Genomic DNA, 22,137 nt, shown 5'->3' with positions numbered 1-22,137 from the left:
TTATTTCACTTATAATTCACTGTATCACAATTCCATTGGGTCAGAAGTTTACATACATTAAGTTGACTGTGCCTTTAAACAACTTGAGAAATTCCAGAAAATGATGGCTTTAGAAGCTTCTGAAAGGCTAATTGACATCATTTGAGTCAATTGGAGGTGTACCTGTGGATGTATTTCAAGGCCTACTTTCAAACTCAGTGACTCTTTGCTTGACATCATGGGAAAATCAAAATAAATCAGCCAAGACCTCCAAATTGTGACCTCCACATGTCTGGTTCATACTTGGGAGTTGTCATGCTCAAGTAGATGTCCTAACCCGACTTGCAAAAACTATAGTTTGTTAACAAGACATTTGTGGAGTGGTTGAAAAATTTGTTTGAACCTGTTGAGTGTAGGGGGCAGTATTTTGATGTATGGATGAAAAACGTACCCAAATTAAACTGCCTATTTCTCAGGCCCAGAATCTAGAATATGCATATAATTGTCAGATTAGGATACAAAACACTCTAAAGTTTCCAAAACTGTCAAAATAATGTCTGTGAGTATAACAGACCCATCTCGGGTACTACAACACTGCATCACATTAAACTCTAAAAGTCTAAGCCGTTGATAAAATATAGAATTTGTCATTTACTACTATAGCCCATAGAAACGCATTGAATAACACATTCATAAATGGCTAAAAAGACGGTAAAAAAAAGTATCATAAAGAACAAAGCTCAGGAAATATTTGTTTTTTTGGACACATTTTTAACCCCTTATTTGTGTCGGCAAAACTACCTCCATAATTCCAATAATTCTTATGGGTCCCCTGGCACTTGTGGGGGTGTCACGCCCTGACCGTAGATTGCTTTGTATGTTTCAATTTTTTGTTTGGTCAGGGTGTGATGTGGGTGGGCATTCTATGTTTGTATATCTAGGTTTTGTATTTCTATGTTTTGGCCGGGTATGGTTCACAATCTAAGACAGCTGTCTTTCGTTGTCTCTGATTGAGAACCATACTTAGGTAGCCTGTTTTCCCACTGTTAGTTGTGAGTGGTTATTTTCTGTTTACTGTTTGTTGCACCTGTCAGAACTGTTTCGGCTATTCTTTTTGTTATTTTGTGTACAGTGTTCAGTCAGAATAAATAATATGAACACGTACCACGATGCACCTTGGTCTTCACCTTCTTCTAATGAATGCCGTTACAGGGGGTCGTAGACCAAAATGGACAACACGAAGTGTACGTGAGAGTCATCTTTCCATAGAGTGGTCATATTAGTTAGTAGGTCAATCTGTTTGGACATTACAGACGCTTTCGTAAGAAGACAGACTTTCGGTATCTCCTCGTCTGACAAACAGCACTATCACTTTCAGTCATTTGAATGCTCTCCGGATGTGGAGAGCGACATAGACGGATGTGGTGGATTGAGACCACTGCCTCAAGTGAAACAGACGTTCACCCGCCGCTCTACCCTCAGGCGGGTGGTCAAAAACGGCCCGAAAGCGACAGGTGAACTCCAACACCGCTTCTCCTTTCCCCCATACGGCATTGGCCCACTCCAGGGCTTTCCCTGAGAGACAGGAGACGAGGGCGGACACGCTCTCACGTCCCGAATGAGCTGGGTGGACGGTCGCCAGGTAGAGTTCCAGCTGGAATAAGAACCCCTGGCATCCGGCAGCTGTCCCACCATACTCCCTCAGGAGCGCGAGCCGAATCCCACTGGGACCGGGTGAAGGAGAAGTGAACGGTGGTGGCTGTTGTAGTGGTGCCGGTGGAGGCCCTGGCAGAACTCCTCCTCTCTCCCATTGGTCCATCGTCTGCAGCATGTGATCCATGGCGGTGCCGAGATGTTGCAACATGGCCGCATGCTGCTGGATGCGCTCCTCGACCACCAAAGGTGTTTGTCTGCTCCTGCTGACTCCATTTAGAGGTGCGTGTTTCTGTAAAAGGTCTGGGTGTAGCTGGCGCAGGACAGCAAAGATGAGTAATAAAAGTGACTTTACTCAAAATGACCAAATACATGTAGTAATACCAAGCCCACACAAAAGGACCGAAATACATAAAACAAACACACACAAAAACCATGGGGAACACAAAGGGTTAAATAATGAACATGTAATTGGGAAATTGAAACCAGGTATGGAAAACAAATGGAAAATGAAAAGTGGATCGGCGATGGCTAAAAGGCCGGCGACGTCGACCGCCAAACGTCGCCCGAACAAGGAGAGGGACCGACTTTGGCGGAAGTCGTGACACCATAATGGAAGGAAAATTGCCTTTATTAATGTGTACACTCCAAATTCACATGATCCTATGTTTTTTTAATTCTCTAATAGTATATGTCGCAAGTCACAACTTTACATGAGAGGCATTTGAAAGTTGAAATGTTGAAATGTCTTCTGGAACTTTTGAACTTTCATGTGCCTTAATAATAAACTTGTATGCCAGCTGTAAGTATGAATAAAGTTGTTAAATTACGAGCCTAGTTTGTTTAGCCACAGAAAAAGACAGGAACCTTCCCACTGAGATATACACAAGACAAAAAAGTGTTACAACCAAACCTTGTCTATCCTAGCCTAAATATAGGGCCCTTGCAGCTGAGGAGTAATTTATTCATTGACTATTTTTCCTTTTTGTCTCATTGAGATGGTGCAGATGTCTCTGAAACTGTAATTTCACAGATGATGGATTTCTAGTTATGTGCACTTGTGCTGCCTTGTTTTTCTGTGTTTGTTATGATTGCATTTATTAAAATGACAAAATCTAAAGAACGTTTTGTGCTCTGTAGTTGCTGGTTTGCATGATTGCAAATGTCACACACAATCTGTAAAATGTGATGCCAAAACCCTGCATGATACAATCAATGTATTGTACAGGTGACCTATTACAAACATGTTTTACATTACATTACAGCAGACACACTTGCAAATTTGAGGTGAACAAAAATGCATATTGTATAATGGGATGTTTGATTCAGTCCCTGGGAAGAGCACACAGGGTTTTCCTTCCAACAGAGAAGGTATCCCCTTGGATAAATAGACAGAGATCTGACCATCCTGTAATCCCTTTCGGATTGCTAGGAAGTGTTGTGTTTGAACAGAGAGCGCTGAGGTGTGGGAGAGCCTCCCGGATGGATCGCTCAGATTAAAATCCCCCGATCGCTGCGCCCAGATCTCACCCTGCCTATCAGAGAGGAATTCATTTACTCACATAGAGAAATGGGGCGACTGAGATTTAAAAATGGGAAGCAAGGGAAGAACTGACAGCAAATGGAAAGTAAAACCTTTCCAGATGCTTAAAAAAAATGAAAGCAGTGAACTCCGCACAGACCCGGAGTAAAGTGGACATGGTTCAGTCCCACTTCTTGGGGCCTGCAGGTAGAAGGCATACACAATTCAATCATATGAACATGCTTCCCCCTCACTGTAACGCAAATACATTCTTAATGATAACAAAATTAATGTATGAAAAAACAAAAGTGATAACGTGAAGGTGTAGCATTCTCTTGACCTGCTGAGTGATCTGCAATGTCTTATCAGAGGGCACTCAGGTGGTAGTATAATATAAGATAAGCACTCTTTATATACCTGTGTAGGTGTGTCAGTAGAATGTCTGTCATCTCAAGGTACGGTACCAAGTACTCTCAGTAAGTCTGCACACTTGGGAGCCATGTTGTGGCCCTTACATATACAAAGAGAAAAGAAAACACAGGAGGGATGCCCCTTTCATGTTCTAACTCTAACCCCTGTAATCCGCTGACCTTTTCACACCACTGAGTCTCTCCCAGTTGTGGTTCAGCCTTGGCCCTCCACAGTCATCTCCCAGAATGTGCTCCCATTGGACCAATTAATGAATGAGCCAGTCAGACAAAAGGAAGAGAAGTGAGAGGATGGAGGAGATCTATCCTCTCACAGGCCAATGTCATCACAGGGACATCGATCTGAGCTGCTGGGTTAGAATGCCAAAGCACACAGTCCGAGGTGCACATGTGCAATCACAACCTCTTGGTTCATGGCATTATGATCTTCCTGCTACGCCACCATCTCTGTGTCAGTTAATCTAACTATTCTATTGACTTATTTCAGCAAGTTTGGGGTTGGTGGGGCATATGACTCTGTTTTAATGTAGCTTCTTCATCACTATGACAAATCAAATAGTTTTTCTTGAGTGTACATTTAACAGAGCTGACATTTGAAGTGCTCAGTGTAGAAATAAAAGTGAAATCAGTCATTGATACAGATATGATGACGTAGCAGGAAGACCGGAATTCCGTGAACTAAGAGTTTTTGAGTTCAAATCTCAGGTGAGAACATGTTGAATCATAATAACAGCATAAATAAACATGCGCAATGCAATCCTATATGTCAAAGTCTGTCAAATATGGGAGTTGAAAGCACTGTGTATGTGCGTGTCCCTAATCTTGCCAACAGACAAGGATCTGTGAATGGATCAGTGGTTCACCAATCATGTCCTTGATGGGCTGGGCAAGAGGTGATGTGTAATGACATTACGTTTTTGGGAGAACATCTTTACGGATGTCCCCGGAACAAGCCGGGAACTACACAAAAACCTCCAGGGTACCCACTGAATAAAGCCTTGTTATTGTTATGTAATCTTATTGTGCTACATTTATTTTCTTTTTTGCTTTATTTAGCAAATATTTTCTCAACTCTATTTTCTTAAATGCATTGTTGGTTAATGGCTTGTAAAGTAAGCATTTCACGGTAAGTTCTAGACCTGTTGTATTCGGCGCATATGACAAATAACATTTGATTTAATTTGAAGTGGACGGATATTTCCACAATGGTCTCAAAGTTATAGTATGACATTATAACATGATGTTCCAAAAATGTTCCCTGAACATACTCCAGCAATTACGTGGGCATTCTGAGACATTAAAGAAAGGTTCTGCAAACGTAGATGGAGACGTCACCCTAAACAACCATAACAACATGTAGGGAACATTCCCACAAGACTCTCATAAAGTCATCGTTGGATGTTTGTTACGGATACAGTTATCCTGTGTGTGTATCCTGTGTGTGTGTTTATTTTCTCTCCTTCTCCCCTCACAGGTGAAAACCATCACTCCCCAATCAGTCAACAATCAATCATCAATCAGAAGACACACCTCCTCCTATTTCCTGACCTATCACAGTTCCTTCCCCATGGTTTAAAAACCCCATCATTTGTTTGTTCTATAGCTCAGCTCAATCTCTCTGTAAATGTCATGTCTGTAGGTCTCTGTGTTTCACTCTCGCTTTGTGTCTTAACCTCTCTTTTGTTTAAAGCACCTCCATAGCACTTTGTCATCACCTGTGAGTATTGTTTTTGGTTATGGTGTTTGTTTGTTGCTGGTGGGAAAAGGGGGAAACCAAGACCAGTTGCCCATGGGCATACACTACCCGTAGGTGAACTTTGTTAAATACACTAGTTAGAACTGGGCGGACCACCCACTGTATTTTTGGTTAGTTAGTTAGCTGTTGTTAAAGTAGGCTAGTCTAGCTTAGGGGTGTGTTATTGTATATTTATTGTTTCTTTCCTTGGGTCCAGCTCAGCCCCTTTCCCTGCTCCCCCCATTACCGTGTGTTTATAAATAAACCTAGAGTTTGACGGTAGATTTCTGTTGTTGTGGTTATTTCGTGCACACTTTTACTTTGTCACAATAATAATTTGCATGAGTTATGTTACGGGTCTCATTACCATCCCCCCTAGACTGTCGGGCCAAAAGGGATTCGTAACAATGTTATAACATGATTGTTCCAATAATGTTTTCTAAACAAACTTCAGCAAATATGTCTGGATTTAATACAAGTGGTTCATAAAAAACAAAACATTACTGGAACGTTCTGCTAACGTTAGAAACAATCAAACACCCATGATAACAAACAGAGAATATTCCCACTAGACTTTCATGAAGTTATAGTCTGATGTTTCTGACACGTTCCAATAACATTCTAAGAACATACTTTCACTAGTAAAATTATTCGGAGAAAATATTTGACAAATTTTGATGGAGATGTTATTCATTACACCTATAATAACAAACATTCCTGCGAGTCTTATGAAGTTATTCTGTAATGCTGTGACAGACACGATGTTCCAATAATGTGTTTGTAAGTGATAATGGATATGGTTCTGAAAACGTTGCTGCAATGTTTTGATAATATTGATGTGTAATATTATTATATGAAGTCCCTAAACTTTCATTTCTCTACCATAAATTGCCTCCAACGTTATTTTTTATAATTTGGCAGTACGTCCAACCGGCATAATAACCGCAGACCACGTGTAACCACGCCAGCCCAGGGCCTCCACATCCACATCCGGTTCACCTGTGGGACCGTCTGAGGAAGGCTATGGGGGGTGCTGAGGAGTATTTCTGTCTGTAAGAAAACCCCTTTGTGGGGAAAAACTCATTATAATTGGCTGGGCCTGGCTGCCCAATGGGTGGGCATATGCCCTCCCAGGCCTACCCATGGCTGCACCCCTTCCCAGTTATGTGAAATCCATAGATTAGGGACAAAATAATTTATTTCAATTGACTGATTTCCTTATATGAACTGTAACTCAGTACAATCTTTGAAATTGTTGCATGTTGTGTTTATATTTTTGATCAGTATACATTGCAAATTATGGCTAAATGTCTTAGCAAATATTTGCACCTCACCAAAATCTATTAGGCAATAATGCAAAATTATATGATTTCTGAATTCAGATTTGTAGGGAAAATAAAAGTTGAAACATTGGTGATGGAATACTCTCCCAACCCTCAGAAAACTGGACACATTAATGTTCTTGCAACGTTCTAATGAAACAGAAGATTTGAAATTGAGGATATATATTTTCTTGGAAGTTCAGCTTTACAGCATGATTGAAATTTAAAAGCAATGTTCCCGCTTTAGTGGAGACTGCATTCACGGTAAAAGCTGCATATGTCGGTTCAATCAGAAATTACCTTTACATTTCTATTGCGGAATCTGTAACACTTCAGCTTTACTGATTGAGTAGAGCCAGAGATAGAACAACGAGACAGATATTTCACCAGATGTATAAATGTGAAGCATGCGGTTGGCGTTTGCACTCACTACCAAATATGGTGGTGAGAGGAAGCCCAGTGTTTGGGAATTTGGAGAAGATGGAGTGAGATAGATTCTGCTAATTTTTTCATCTATGAAACATTTGATCTCAGTACAGTTTTCTGTTTCCAAAACTAGAATCTTTTAGAACAGAGTGGATTGCGTTTTGTGGACTTTACCCTTTGCCTAAAATTGCGTTGTTTAGGAGTGCAAGGGTGAATTGAGTTACTGCACATGAACACTTCACATCATAGATGTTCCCTTACGTAAATATGCAAATACATGCTAGAACGTACCAATAGGCTCTCACTAGCTCATGCTTGGCTCTGCCCACCTCCTTGCTTGTTCAGCCCATTATGATTCCTTTGCTCCCATTGGAAATGACAGGCTGTGGTCTATCTTGGGTTAATTATCCAAAATATTTGATAGAGCCCTAGTTATCCTATTGCTGCAATAGTGTCAGACTGTTTGTGTAAGTGTTTGTGTCAGGTTTAATCCCTGGTTGGAGCTATCAACATTTTTTGGGTTAAACTGTTTGCACAATAATAATCTGGTAAAATATCACATTACTATAAATAATTGCCAATATTATAATTTAATCAAATGTCATGTGATAACAAGAAACTGCTGTGTGTTTCTACATTAATTCTACATTAACAGTAAGATAGCACTAACACATGAAAGAAACCCCCATGGACTGTTCAACTTAGTTTTACTGTTCTATGAACATAGGACTAACATTCTAAGAACATTAAGGCAATGCTGGGTATAACCTACATACAATATTTCTGAAATCTTTAAAGAATACATAACAATGTATGTGTACCTTCCTGCAACATAGCGGGAATGTTGTGCACTGTTAAAGAAACATTTGTATGAATTGTATGAATGTCAGAACAACTGGACAGATTTTGTGTTTTGGGAATGTCTTGTTGTCACACCCTGACCATAGTTTGCTTTGTATGTTTCTATGTTTTGGTTGGTCAGGGTGTGATCTGAGTGGGCATTCTATGTTGTGTGTCTAGTTTGTCTGTTTCTGTGTTTGGCCTGATATGGATCTCAATCAGAGGCAGGTGTTAGTCATTGTCTCTGATTGGGAACCATATTTAGGTAGCCTATTTGGTGTTGGGTTTTGTGGGTGATTGTTTCCTGTCTTTGTGTTTGTTGCACCAGATAGGGCTGTTTTGGTTTTTCCATGTTTATTATTTTGTATTATGTTCATGTTTAGTTTTCTTATTAAAAAACATGAACTTCAACCACGTTGCATTTTGGTCCACCTCTCCTTCCCAGGAAGAATCCCGTTACACTTGTAATGTCCCAAGACTGTTCCCACAACCGCATTAAATCTTTTGGGAACTTTTAAACAGAAAATAACATTGAAAAAATATATATGAAAATGTTGGCAACATTAGGGGAATGTTTTGTGCATTCCTGTGCTTGGCCCTCCTATGTTGAACATATTAAATGGCTCCCTATCCACCGGATGTGTACCAAACTCACTAAAGGTGGCAGTAATAAAGCCTCTCTTGAAAAAACCAAACCTTGACCCAGAAAATATGAAAAACCTTCGGCCTATGACGAATCTCCCATTCCTCTCAAAAAAATGTGAAAAGCTGTTGCGCAGCAACTCACTGCCTTCCTGAAGACAAACAATGTATACAAAACGCTTCAGTCTGGGTTTAGACCCCATCATAGCACTGAGACTGCACTTGTGAAGGTGATAAATTACGTCAGATTGGCGTCAGATTGAGGCTCTGCATCTGTCCTCGTGCTCCTAGACCTTATAGTGCTGCTTTTGATACCATCGATCACCACATTCTTGTGGAGAGATTGGAAACCCAAATTGGTCTACACGGACAAGTTCTGGCCTGGTTTAGATCTTATCTGTCGGAAAGATATCAGTTTGTCCCTGTGGATGGTTTGTTCTCTGACAAATCAACTGTACATTTTGGTGTTCCGCAAGGCTTTGTTTTAGGACCACTATTGTTTTCACTATATATTTTACCTCTTGGTGATGTCATTTGGAAACATGTTAACTTTCACTGACACAGACAACACATAGCTGTACATTTTGATGAAACATGGTGAAGCCCCAAAATTGCCCTCCCTGGAAGCCTGTGTTTCAGACATAAGGAAGTGGATGGTGGCAAATGTTCTACATTTCAACTCGGACAAAACAGAGATGCTTGTTCTACGTCCCAAGAAACAAAAAGATCTGTGAATCTGACAATTAATCTTGATGGTTGTACAGTCGTCTCAAATAAAACTGTGAAGGACCTCAATGTTACTCTAGACCCTGATCTCTCTTTTGAAGAACATATCAAGACTGTTTCAAGGACAGCTTTTTCCATCTACGTGACATAACAGCAAAAATCTGAAACTTACTGACCAAAAATGATGCAGAAAATTGTCTCCATGCTTTTGTCACTTCTAGGTTAGACGACTGCAATGCGCTATTTTCCGGCTATTTTTTATTTTTTATTTTACCTTTATTTAACCAGGCAAGTCAGTTAAGAACACATTCTTATTTTCAATGATGGCCTGGGAACAGTCGGTTAACTGCCTGTTCAGGGGCAGAACGAGAGATTTGTACCTTGTCAGCTCGGGGGTTTGAACTCGCAACCTTCCGGTTACTCATCCAACGCTCTAACCACTAGGCTACCCTGCCGCCTACTTTCTGGGTACCCGGATAAAGGACTAAATAAACTTCAGTTAGTGCTAAACACGGCTGCTAGAATCTTGACTAGAACCAAAATATATGATCATATAACTCCAGTGCTAGCCTCTCTACACTGGCTTCCTGTTAAGGCAAGGGCTGATTGCAAGGTTTTACTGCTAACCTACAAAGCATTACATGGGCTTGCTCCTACCTATCTTTCTGATTTGGTCCTGCTGTACATACCTACACGTACGATACGGTCACAAGATGCTGGCCTCCTTACTGATGCTAGAATTTCTAAGCAAACAGCTGGAGGCAGGGCCTTCTCCTATAGAGCTCCATTTTTATGGAATGGTCTGCCTATCCATGTGAGAGATGCAGTCTTTATTGAAGACTCATCTTTTCCGTAGGTTCTATGATTGAGTGTAGTCTGGTCCAGGAGTGTGATGGTGAATGGAAAGGCACTGGAGCAACGAACTGCCCTTGCTGTCTCTGCCTGGAGCAACGAACCGCCCTTGCTGTCTCTGCTTGGCCGGTTCCCCTCTCTCCACTGGGATGCTCTGCCTCTAACCCTATTACAGGGGCTGAGTCACTGGCTTACTGGTGCTCTTCCATGCCATCCCTAGGAGGGGTGCGTCACTTGAGTGGGTTGATCTTCCTGTCCAGGTTGGCACCCCCCCCCCCCTTGGGTTCGTGCCGTGGCGGACATCTTTGTGGGCTATACTCGGCATTGTCTCAGGATGGTAAATTGGTGGATGAAGATATCCCTCTAGTGGTGGGGGAGGGCTGTGCTTTGGCTAAGTGAATGGGATTATATACTGCCTATTTGGCCCTGTCCGGGTGTATCGTCGGACGGGGCCACAGTGTCTCCCAACCCCTCCTGTCTCAGCCTCCAGTATTTATGCTGCAGTAGTTTATGTTTCGGGAGGCTAAGGTCAATCTGTTATATCTGGAGTATTTCTACTGTCTTTTCCGGTGTCCTGTGGGAATTTAAGTATGCTCTCTCTAATTCCCTTTCATTCTTTCTCCCTCTCTTTCTTTCTCTCTCTCGGAGGACCTGAGCCTTAGGAACATGCCTCAGGGCTACCTGCCCTGATGACTCCTTGCTGTCCCCAGTCCACCTGGCCGTGCTGCTGCTCCAGTTTCAACTGTTCTGCCTGCAGCTATGGAACCCTGACCTGTTCACCGGACGTGCTACCTGTCCCAGACCTGCTGTTTTCACCTCTCTAGAGACAGCAGGAGTGGTAGAGATACTCTGAATGATTGGCTCTGAAAAGCCAAATGAATCATAAAACACGGGACGAGATGTTAAAAACTGTCCATTGTGCCAATAGATGGAATGCACTCGCATGAGATTTGCCGTGATGTTGACAGAGTGGCATGGGAGGTTTATTTCTTAGACTGGGGTAAGATGTCAATTTTTGGGACACATCCTCAGTAGTGTGCCTTCGAATCAGTGGGTGTTTCGGCCTTTAATCACTAAACACCCTCATCAAAGGTGGCCAGCTAAAGGGTGATCAAGCCTTAGCTTGTGTCCCATGCCCAATTAAGATGTCCCACAGGACTGTGCAAGGCAGGGTCGTCCTCTTCCCTAAGCCAGCCATACAGCTGACCGTATACCTCATATGCCCTCCTCAAGTTGGAGGGATCTGAATTGAGTTCTCAGGTGGGGGTGAGGGGTCATGAAGTTATAGCCCAGCAAGGGTCCTTCCGTTTGATCCAGATCCACTGGCTGCCTCTTTCAGCTGCTTGAGAAACTGCTCTGACGGTCTGCCGCAGAGCCTGTCCATGGATTCCAAGTTCTTTCAGCAACCTGATGATGGAAGAAGCCACGAATCCTCTGCATCCCACTTCAACTGGCCAGACTTTTGCATTCCAGCCACGCTGAGTTGCGTCTGCTGCCAACTCTGTGTAAAGCAGTTTCTTACGCTCGTAGGCCTCTTCAACAGAGTTTTCCCACGGGACTGTGAGCTCTATGATGTACACAACCTTTCGTGAAGGGGACCAGAGTACCATGTCTGGCCTAAGGTTGGTAGAAGCAATCTCAGGTGGAAAAATGAGTTGCTGGCCAATATCGACAAGCATCTTCCAGTCCCGGGCCATGGCTAGGTGTCCAGTTTCTGGCTTTGTAGGAGGATACTTGGGCCTTTTCTGTCCCTCCCGGATGAATGTTGTTGTTTTGACGGGATTGCTTGTTTTTGGAGGAAATGAATTGGTTGCACTCCTCTTGGTCTCAAGTGCTGCAGCCAGGCTCTTGAGGACCTGATTGTGCCTCCAGGTGTAGCGGCCTTGTGAGAGGCTGGTCTTGCAACCTGTCATTATATGCCTGAGAGTCGCTGGAGCTGGGCAGAGGGGGCAGGTCGAGTCCTCGCCATACCATTGATGTAGATTTTTTGGTGATGGAAGCACATCATAAACAGCTCTTATGATGAAGCTGATGTTGCTTGCCTCCATTTGCCAAAGCTCACTCCAGTTGATCTTTCTCCTCTCCAGGCCTTCCCACCGCGTCCATTGCCCTTGTTTAGCAAGAGAGACAGCCTTTGCACTTCTTGCAGTCTCCTTCTGTCTGCGCACCTCCTCGACCACCAGCTTCCTGCGTTCAGATGTTGTTGCCTTATGGAACGTTGGTTTGCTTGCTGCCAGGCCAAAGCCTCCTCTTCCATGCTGGATATTCCCCACAATGTCTTGGTGTCTCAGGGCTGATGTTGCTTGCTGCACAGCCTTGGATGATGTCCATTTCCGTCCAGTTTGTAGGGGAGGTGCAGCCTTGCAATGGTCTGGTCTTTGGAGTCCTTCAATGTCATCTGAAGTCTTACTTTAGAGCACTTGTACTCCTCCGTTAGACTTGTAAGAGGTAGTTCAAGGACCCCTTTGCCATAGAGGCCGATGTTACTCAGGCATCGTGGGACACCCAGCCATTTCTTCACGTATGAGGTAATGGTTCGCTCCATCTTCTCCACTGTTGTTATTGGGACCTCATAGACGGTGAGTGGCCACATTACCTGGGGGAGAAGTCCAAACTGTAGGCACCAGAGCTTGAGCCTCCCAGGCAGTAGTGTCATGTTTTGTCATTAATTATCATGTCTTGTCCCTGTGCTTCCCCTTCTATTCGTTTCCCTCTGCTGGTCTTATTAGGTTCTTTCCCTCTTTCTATCCCTCTCTCTCCCCCTCCCTCTCTCACTCTCTCGCTCTCTCTTCTCTCTATCGTTCCGTTCCTGCTCCCAGCTGTTCCTATTCCCCTAATCATCATTTAGTCTTCCCACACCTGTTCCCGATCCTTTTCCCTGATTAGAGTCCCTATTTCTCTCCTTGTTTTCCGTACCTGCCCTGTCGGATCCTCATCTATAATTCACCGTGCTGTGTCTATGTTTTGCCCTGTCGTGTCGTGTTTCCCTCAGATGCTGCGTGGTGAGCAGGTGTCTGAGTCTGCTAGGTTCAAGTGCCTTCCCGAGGCAACCTGCAGTTCTCGATCAAGTCTCCAGTCTGTTCTCGTCTTTACGAGTAGTATTATGCTTTTTGTTTTGTAAAGTTTATTACTGGATTAAATACTCTGTTTTCGCCAAGTCGCTTTTGGGTCCTCATTCACCTGCATGACAGAAGGATCCGACCGAGGAATGGACCCAGCGACTACAGACGCTCGTAACACTGCCGTCGAGATCCAAGGAGCCATGCTCGGCAGACACGAGCAGGAATTGTCTGCTGCTCGCCATGCCGTGGAGAACCTGGCCGCTCAGGTTTCCGACCTCTCTGGACAGTTCCAGAGTCTTCGTCTCGTGCCACCTGTTACTTCCTGGCCTGCCGAGCCTCCAGAACCTAGGGTTAATAACCCACCTTGCTACTCCGGGCAGCCCACTGAGTGCCGCTCCTTTCTCACCCAGTGTGAGATTGTGTTCTCTCTCCAACCCAACACATACTCTAGAGAGAGAGCTCGGGTTGCTTACGTCATTTCACTCCTTACTGGCCGGGCCCGAGAGTGGGGCACAGCTATCTGGGAGGCAAGGGCTGATTGTTCTAACAATTACCAGAACTTTAAAGAGGAGATGATTCGGGTTTTTGACCGTTCAGTTTTTGGTGGGGAGGCTTCTAGGGTCCTGGCTTCCCTATGCCAAGGTGATCGATCCATAACGGATTACTCTATAGAGTTTCGTACTCTTGCTGCCTCTAGTGACTGGAACGAGCCGGCGCTGCTCGCTCGTTTTCTGGAGGGACTCCACACAGTGGTCAAAGATGAGATTCTCTCTCGGGAGGTTCCTTCCAGTGTGGACTCTTTGATTGCTCTCGCCATCCGCATAGAATGACGGGTAGATCTTCGTCACCAGGCTCGTGGAAGAGAGCTCGCATCAACGGTGTTTACCTGCTCCGCATCGCAACCATCTCCCTCCTCTGGCTCTGAGACTGAGCCCATGCAGCTGGGAGGGATTCGCATCTCGACTAAGGAGAGGGAACGGAGGATCACTAACCGCCTGTGCCTCTATTGCGGATTTGATGGACATTTTGTTAATTCATGTCCAGTAAGAGGCCAGAGCCCATCAGTAAGCGGAGGGCTACTGGTGAGCGCTACTACTCAGGTCTCTTCATCTAGATCCTGTACTACTATGTCGGTCCATCTACGCTGGACCGGTTCGGGTGCTACATGCAGTGCCTTGATTGACTCTGGGGCTGAGGGTTGTTTCATGGACGAAGCATGGGTTCGGAAACATAACATTCCTTTCAGACAGTTAGACAAGCCTACGCCCATGTTTGCCTTAGATGGTAGTCATCTTCCCAGTATCAGATTTGAGACACTACCTTTAACTCTCACAGTATCGTAACCACAGTGAGACTATTTCTTTTTTGATTTTTCGTTCACCTTTCACACCTGTTGTTTTGGGTCATCCCTGGCTAGTATGTCATAATCCTTCTATTAATTGGTCTTGTAATTCTATCCTATCCTGGAACGTATCTTGTCATGTGAAGTGCTTAATGTCTGCCATCCCTCCCATTTCTTCTGTCCCCACTTCTCAGGAGGAACCTGGTGATTTGACAGGAGTGCCGGAGGAATATCATGATCTGCGCACGGTCTTCAGTCGGTCCCGAGCCAACTCCCTTCCTCCTCACCGGTCGTATGATTGTAGTATTGATCTCCTTCCGGGGACCACTCCTCCTCGGGGTAGACTATACTCTCTGTCGGCTCCCGAACGTAAGGCTCTCGAGGATTATTTATCTGTGTCTCTTGACGCCGGTACCATAGTGCCTTCTTCCTCTCCGGCCGGGGCGGGGTTCTTTTTTGTTAAGAAGAAGGACGGTACTCTGCGCCCCTGCGTGGATTATCGAGGGCTGAATGACATAACGGTTAAGAATCGTTATCCGCTTCCCCTTATGTCATCAGCCTTCGAGATTCTGCAGGGAGCCAGGTGCTTTACTAAGTTGGACCTTCGTAACGCTTACCATCTCGTGCGCATCAGAGAGGGGGACGAGTGGAAAACTGCGTTTAACACTCCGTTAGGGCATTTTGAGTACCGGGTTCTGCCGTTTGGTCTCGCCAATGTGCCAGCTGTTTTTCAGGCATTAGTTAATGATGTTCTGAGAGACATGCTGAACATCTTTGTTTTTGTCTATCTTGACGATATCCTGATTTTTTCACCGTCACTCGAGATTCATGTTCAGCACGTTCGACGTGTTCTACAGCGCCTTTTAGAGAATTGTCTCTACGTAAAGGCTGAGAAGTGCTCTTTTCATGTCTCCTCCGTTACTTTTCTCGGTTCCGTTATTTCCGCTGAAGGCATTCAGATGGATTCCGCTAAGGTCCAAGCTGTCAGTGATTGGCCCGTTCCAAGGTCACGTGTCGAGTTGCAGCGCTTTTTAGGTTTCGCTAATTTCTATCGGCGTTTCATTCATAATTTCGGTCAAGTTGCTGCCCCTCTCACAGCTCTTACTTCTGTCAAGACGTGTTTTAAGTGGTCCGGTTCCGCCCAGGGAGCTTTTGATCTTCTAAAAGAACGTTTTACGTCCGCTCCTATCCTCGTTACTCCTGACGTCACTAGACAATTCATTGTCGAGGTTGACGCTTCAGAGGTAGGCGTGGGAGCCATTCTATCCCAGCGCTTCCAGTCTGACGATAAGGTTCATCCTTGCGCTTATTTTTCTCATCGCCTGTCGCCATCTGAGCGCAACTATGATGTGGGTAACCGTGAACTGCTCGCCATCCGCTTAGCCCTAGGCGAATGGCGACAGTGGTTGGAGGGGGCGACCGTTCCTTTTGTCGTTTGGACAGACCATAAGAACCTTGAGTACATCCGTTCTGCCAAACGACTTAATGCCCGTCAAGCTCGTTGGGCGTTGTTTTTCGCTCGTTTCGAGTTTGTGATTTCTTACCGTCCGGGTAGCAAGAACACCAAGCCTGATGCCTTATCCCGTCTGTTTAGTTCTTCTGTGGCTTCTACTGATCCCGAGGGGATTCTTCCTTATGGGCGTGTTGTCGGGTTGACAGTCTGGGGAATTGAAAGACAGGTTAAGCAAGCACTCACGCACACTGCGTCGCCGCGCGCTTGTCCTAGTAACCTCCTTTTCGTTCCTGTTTCCACTCGTCTGGCTGTTCTTCAGTGGGCTCACTCTGCCAAGTTAGCTGGTCATCCCGGTGTTCGAGGCACTCTTGCGTCTATTCGCCAGCGCTTTTGGTGGCCGACTCAGGAGCGTGACACGCGCCGTTTCGTGGCTGCTTGTTCGGACTGCGCGCAGACTAAGTCGGGTAACTCTCCTCCTGCCGGTCGTCTCAGACCGCTCCCCATTCCTTCTCGACCATGGTCTCACATCGCCCTAGACTTCATTACCGGTCTGCCTTTGTCTGCGGGGAAGACTGTGATTCTTACGGTTGTCGATAGGTTCTCTAAGGCGGCACATTTCATTCCCCTCGCTAAACTTCCTTCCGCTAAGGAGACGGCACAAATCATTATCGAGAATGTGTTCAGAATTCATGGCCTCCCGTTTCAGACAGAGGCCCGCAATTCACGTCACAGTTTTGGAGGGAGTTCTGTCGTTTGATTGGTGCGTCCGTCAGTCTCTCTTCCGGGTTTCATCCCCAGTCTAACGGTCAAGCAGAGAGGGCCAATCAGACGATTGGTCGCATACTACGCAGCCTTTCTTTCAGAAACCCTGCGTCTTGGGCAGAACAGCTCCCCTGGGCAGAATACGCTCACAACTCGCTTCCTTCGTCTGCTACCGGGTTATCTCCGTTTCAGAGTAGTCTGGGTTACCAGCCTCCTCTATTCTCTTCCCAGCTTGCCGAGTCCAGCGTTCCCTCCGCTCAAGCGTTTGTCCAACGTTGTGAGCGCACCTGGAGGAGGGTGAGGTCTGCACTTTGCCGCTACAGGGCACAGACTGTGAGAGCCGCCAATAAACGCAGGATTAAGAGTCCAAGGTATTGTTGCGGCCAGAGAGTGTGGCTTTCCACTCGCAACCTTCCTCTTACGACAGCTTCTCGTAAGTTGACTCCGCGGTTCATTGGTCCGTTCCGTGTCTCCCAGGTCGTCAATCCTGTCGCTGTGCGACTGCTTCTTCCGCGACATCTTCGTCGCGTCCATCCTGTCTTCCATGTCTCCTGTGTCAAGCCCTTTCTTCGCACCCCCGTTCGTCTTCCCTCCCCCCTCCCGTCCTTGTCGAGAGCGCACCTATTTACAAGGTACATAAGATCATGGACATGCGTTCTCGGGGACGGGGTCACCAATACTTAGTGGATTAGGAGGGTTACGGTCCTGAGGAGAGGAGTTGGGTTCCGTCTCGGGACGTGCTGGACCGTTCACTCATTGATGATTTCCTCCGTTGCCGCCAGGATTCCTCTCGAGTGCGCCAGGAGGCGCTCGGTGAGTGGGGGTACTGTCATGTTTTGTCATTAATTATCATGTCTTGTCCCTGTGCTTCCCCTTCTATTCGTTTCCCTCTGCTGGTCTTATTAGGTTCTTTCCCTCTTTCTATCCCTCTCTCTCCCCCTCCCTCTCTCACTCTCTCGCTCTCTCTTCTCTCTATCGTTCCGTTCCTGCTCCCAGCTGTTCCTATTCCCTAATCATCATTTAGTCTTCCCACACCTGTTCCCGATCCTTTTCCCTGATTAGAGTCCCTATTTCACTCCTTGTTTCCCGTACCTGCCCTGTCGGATCCTCATTTATAATTCACCGTGCTGTGTCTATGTTTTGCCCTGTCGTGTCGTGTTTCCCTCAGATGCTGCGTGGTGAGCAGGTGTCTGAGTCTGCTAGGTTCAAGTGCCTTCCCGAGGCAACCTGCAGTTCTCGATCAAGTCTCCAGTCTGTTCTCGTCTTTACGAGTAGTATTATGCTTTTTGTTTTGTAAAGTTTATTACTGGATTAAATACTCTGTTTTCGCCAAGTCGCTTTTGGGTCCTCATTCACCTGCATGACATTTTAGGCTGGGTTTCTTTACATCACTTTGTGACATCAGCTGATGTAAGAAGGGCTTTATAAATACATCTAAATGATTGATAAAAAAATGTATATGAAAATGTTTGCAACATTAGGGGAATGTTTTATGCATTATCTTATTAGTTAGTCTATTCCGGGGTCAGCATGGAACTTTGGAAGGAAATAAAGTGCATTCCAACTAGGGCTGTTACGGTGAACATATTACTGCCACACCGGCGGTCACGAGTCATGATGGCAGTCAAATTCCATGTGACTATTTAGTTATGATAATTAGGCTTCTCCAAGCTCCGATGCTGGTGATGTTCATTAGTATCCTACCAAACTTGCTAACTGCCTGGAACTCAGCACTCTATTGTCCCTCTAATCACTCGACAATGCAAATATAATCTAAAATCTAATCAAACACATGAGAGCCCATGAGCTCATGTTTTGCCTAACATTTCTATCGGCTATGCAATTGCGTGAGAAAACAGAGTGAATGCCTCTATTAAAAAGAGGAGGATCCCATCAGCTTTTTGTGACTAGGCCTACTATATTTATTCTGAACCGTCATAATATTAAGCACATTGCTTCTCTTTAAAACAGGAGTATAGCCTACCTGGCTGGCATGAAAATGAACCATGGGAAAGCATCCTCCATTCGCTATTTAAGTGCATAGATGACATGTATCCCCCCCCACAGGTGCATGATAATGGTCCATTCTAAATCAAAACAAATTTCCCACATATATTATTTAGTATATGTTAAGACAAGATTAAATCAAGAATAGTCTGATGGGTGAAAATATTTTCCAGTCACTTGTGAATGATGCCAAACAGCGCATGCTTTTTTTTGGTGACTTTTGGTGACTTTTTCAAATCATAGTTGCACACCTCATGTAGCATATAGGTCTATATGTTTTGATAGGGTTGGCTCATGACTAAAGCGGAAAATAACTTCTTAAAATGAAGCACATTAACCCGCTTTACAAGGGGTGTAGACCCTAACTGGCATACATATGTAGCGGGTGAGTTTCAAGTTTGGGGAAGATAACTTTCACCATAAAAATGCACCTTTACAATAAAGGCATTACATGCATAATCTTATTTGTGTAATGGAACATTCACACTTATAGCCTACTACCGTGTGCACATTGCTGGCTAAATCTGTTGCCCCAGGCTCATTAAAACCGTTAAACAAAAACAAAATTTCTCCCCAATTTCGTGGTATCCAATTGGTATTTACAGTCTTGTCTCATCGCTGCAACTCCCATATGGACTTGAGAGAGGCGAAGGTCGAGAGCCATGCGTCCTCCGAAACACAACCCAACCATGCCGCACTGCTTCTTGACACAATGCCCACTTAACCCAGAAGCGAGCCACAGGAGTTGCTAGTGCATGATGGGACAAGGAAACTGATGACGTGTGTACAGCCTGTAAAATAAACAAAGCAGAGCTCAGGCCTTTCATGCAACTTTTTTCAAATCATCATTAGTCGCATCATGCAGCCTTAGAATGTCTTATAAATCTTAACATATAGCCCAACATTTATATCACAACTGAAGTAACGTCCACTGATTAGCTGCACTGGAGAAACTGTTACACTCAACTGAACGACTTGATTAGTTTAGTGTTAGCTAGCTACATAGCTGTCTTTGCTGTCTTCGTATCATCGTATCATCGTATCCAAGATAATTGTGTTGTTTAGGTTTAGAGTGTGTAGTCTTAGAGTGATTATCTTAATTTACCGAGGTTAGCTAGCCAGCTATTTGTCGTCCTTAACGTAGGTGACTCTGCTAGCTAGCCAACAGCTAGCCAACGCTAGCCAACGTCTTCTGTATAGAACTCAACTACCCGGTCGCATTCACAGGTTGTATCACATTTTCACTTCATTTTCATTACAGTACAACGGTTTGATTTGTTTGATCGTAGCTAGCTACTTAGCTAGCTACATAGCCGTCTTTGTATCAAAGATAATTGTGTAGTCTAGAGCGATTTTCTAGGTTCGCTAGCCATCTATTGTCGTTCTTTTAACGCAACGTAACGTAAACAACACTGCTAGCTAGCCTGCTAGCCCCCGAATAGCAACACTGCAGAAACTATTACACTCAACGGAACGACTTGATTAGTGTAGTGTCAACAACGCAGCCACTGCCAGCTAGCCTACTTCAGCAGTACTGTATCATTTTAATCATTTTAGTCAATAAGATTCTTGCTACGTAGCTTAACTTTCTGAACATTCGAGACGTGTAGTCCACTTGTCATTCCAATCTCCTTTGCATTAGCGTAGCCTCTTCTGTAGCCTGTCAACTATGTGTCGGTTTATCCCTGTTCTCTCCTCTCTGCACAGACCATACAAACGCTCCTCACCGCGTGGCCGCGGCCACCCTACTTTGGTGGTCCCAGCGCGCACGACCCACGTGGAGTTCCAGGTCTCCGGTAGCCTCTGGAACTGCCAATCTGCGGTCAACAAGGCAGAGTTCATCTCAGCCTATGCCTCCCTCCAGTCCTCGACTTCTTGGCCCTGACGGAAACATGGATCACCACAGACAACACTGCTACTCCTACTGCTCTCTCTTCGTCCGCCCACGTGTTCTCGCACACCCCGAGAGCGTCTGGTCAGCGGGGTGGTGGCACCGGGATCCTCATCTCTCCCAAGTGGTCATTCTCTCTTTCTCCCCTTACCCATCTGTCTATCGCCTCCTTTGAATTCCATGCTGTCACAGTTACTAGCCCTTTCAAGCTTAACATCCTTATCATTTATCGCCCTCCAGGTTCCCTCGGAGAGTTCATCAATGAGCTTGATGCCTTGATAAGCTCCTTTCCTGAGGACGGCTCACCTCTCACAGTTCTGGGCGACTTTAACCTCCCCACGTCTACCTTTGACTCTTTCCTCTCTGCCTCCTTCTTTCCACTCCTCTCCTCTTTTGACCTCACCCTCTCACCTTCCCCCCTACTCACAAGGCAGGCAATACGCTCGACCTCATCTTTACTAGATGCTGTTCTTCCACTAACCTCATTGCAACTCCCCTCCAAGTCTCCGACCACTGCCTTGTATCCTTTTCCCTCTCGCTCTCATCCAACACCTCCCACACTGCCCCTACTCGGATGGTATCGCGCCGTCCCAACCTTCGCTCTCTCTCCCCCGCTACTCTCTCCTCTTCCATCCTATCATCTCTTCCCTCCGCTCAAACCTTCTCCCACCTATCTCCTGATTCTGCCTCCTCAACCCTCCTCTCCTCCCTCTCTGCATCCCTTGACTCTCTATGTCCCCTATCCTCCAGGCCGGCTCGGTCCTCCCCTCCCGCTCCGTGGCTCGATGACTCATTGCGAGCTCACAGAACAGGGCTCCGGGCAGCCGAGCGGAAATGGAGGAAAACTCGCCTCCCTGCGGACCTGGCATCCTTTCACTCCCTCCTCTCTACATTTTCCTCCTCTGTCTCTGCTGCTAAAGCCACTTTCTACCACGCTAAATTCCAAGCTGCTGCCTCTAACCCTAGGAAGCTCTTTGCCACCTTCTCCTCTCTCCTGAATCCTCCGCCCCCTCCCCCCTCCTCCCTCTCTGCAGATGACTTCGTCAACCATTTTGAAAAGAAGGTCGACGACATCCGATCCTCGTTTGCTAAGTCAAACGACACTGCTGGTTCTGCTCACACTGCCCTACCCTGTGCTCTGACCTCTTTCTCCCCTCTCTCTCCAGATGAAATCTCGCGTCTTGTGACGGCCGGCCGCCCAACAACCTGCCCGCTTGACCCTATCCCCTCCTCTCTTCTCCAGACCATTTCCGGAGACCTTCTCCCTTACCTCACCTCGCTCATCAACTCATCCCTGACCGTTGGCTACGTCCCTTCCGTCTTCAAGAGAGCGAGAGTTGCACCCCTTCTGAAAAAACCTACACTCGATCCCTCCGATGTCAACAATTACAGACCAGTATCCCTTCTTTCTTTTCTCTCCAAAACTCTTGAACGTGCTGTCCTTGGCCAGCTCTCCCGCTATCTCTCTCTGAATGACCTTCTTGATCCAAATCAG

Source organism: Oncorhynchus gorbuscha, linkage group LG03, assembly GCF_021184085.1.
Source record: "Oncorhynchus gorbuscha isolate QuinsamMale2020 ecotype Even-year linkage group LG03, OgorEven_v1.0, whole genome shotgun sequence".
NCBI lineage: Eukaryota > Metazoa > Chordata > Actinopteri > Salmoniformes > Salmonidae > Oncorhynchus > Oncorhynchus gorbuscha.
The sequence above is the reverse complement of the archived record's forward strand: the minus strand, read 5'-3'. Positions refer to the sequence as shown.